The sequence below is a fragment of the Pseudophryne corroboree genome, chromosome 1 (assembly GCF_028390025.1).
Source record: "Pseudophryne corroboree isolate aPseCor3 chromosome 1, aPseCor3.hap2, whole genome shotgun sequence".
NCBI lineage: Eukaryota > Metazoa > Chordata > Amphibia > Anura > Myobatrachidae > Pseudophryne > Pseudophryne corroboree.
In genome coordinates this window covers 114517995-114519234 of record NC_086444.1, presented here as the reverse complement: position 1 = coordinate 114519234, position 1240 = coordinate 114517995, and the positions used below count along the sequence as shown (strand labels likewise).

At 33.1% G+C, this 1240-nt stretch overlaps 1 pseudogene; it reads right to left on the bottom strand.

Moving 5' to 3' along the window:
• Positions 1 to 662: 662 nt before the first annotated feature.
• Positions 663 to 781, bottom strand: LOC134943053 (5S ribosomal RNA; annotated as a pseudogene).
• Positions 782 to 1240: the final 459 nt, after the last annotated feature.

Genomic DNA, 1240 nt, shown 5'->3' with positions numbered 1-1240 from the left:
ACAGACTATCACAAATGTGAAAAAACCTGAAAGTGCAATTCAATCAAAACATATATTATCATCTTGCTGTGATATATCTGAGAAACAAACATCTATAGATATTATAAATCTCAAGACCAAACAGGATTTTAGTAGTTCACAGAAACACACTCATATTCAATTGGTCATTTAGACTTCTTGGTTTTACTGTATCTACAGTAAGAGATGTATCCATTTGGCCGCACACTGTAATAACCTCTTGTGGCGATCCCCTCTCCTACCATCATGCACAATATGGTCAATGACCATATGTCTGAAGCTTGCTATGTCTGGCTTCCAATATTGAAAAGGTGAAAGAGGAAAGAAACAACCTTTTTTTTGGTAGCATTCGCTCTCAGAAATATTTAAATATTATTAATGAATTAATAATAATGTAATGATGTAGCAATTAAAACATAACTTTTAATATAAGAATTATTTAAGATATACGAACACTTGGACAGAGTCAATTTTGAATGTTAAATAGTAAATAATAAATAAATAAATAAATAATAAAAGCTATCTTACTTGTGAACCACAGAATTAACTGTGTCTGTGAATTTTTGATGAAAGAATATTTTGCATATCTGCTAGGCCCATATATAAATTGAGTAAAGAGTCAAACCTTTAATGGTAATGGAGATAACCTACAACACCTGGTATTCCCAGATGGTCTCCCGATCGGGTACTAACCAGGCCCAACACTGTATTGCTTCCAAGATCAGATGAGATTGGGCATACACAGTGTGGTTTGGTAGTAGTTTATATATAATCATAAACGTGCAATGTCAATAGTATATATAGTATAGCCATCAATAATGCTAGCAGCAGCGGTCCATGTGGTACATTTACAGGATTAGGAATGTGGCCATCATTTTATCAGTCTGTAACCCCAAGTTTGTGGGTATGCATGGGTTCAAATCATCTGGTCAATGCACATTTTGAATACAAAAACCCATATAGATGTTGACAACAAATTTTTTGTCTATACAGGTTGAGTATCCCATATCCATATATTCCGAAATACGGAATATTCCGAAATACGGACATTTTTGAGTGAGAGTGAGATAGTGAAATCTTTGTTTTTTGATGGCTCAGTGTACACAAACTTTGTTTAATACACAAAGTTATTAATAATATTGTATTAAATGACCTTCAGGCTGTGTATACAAGGTGTATATGAAACATAATTGAATTGTGTGAATGTAGACACACTTTGTTT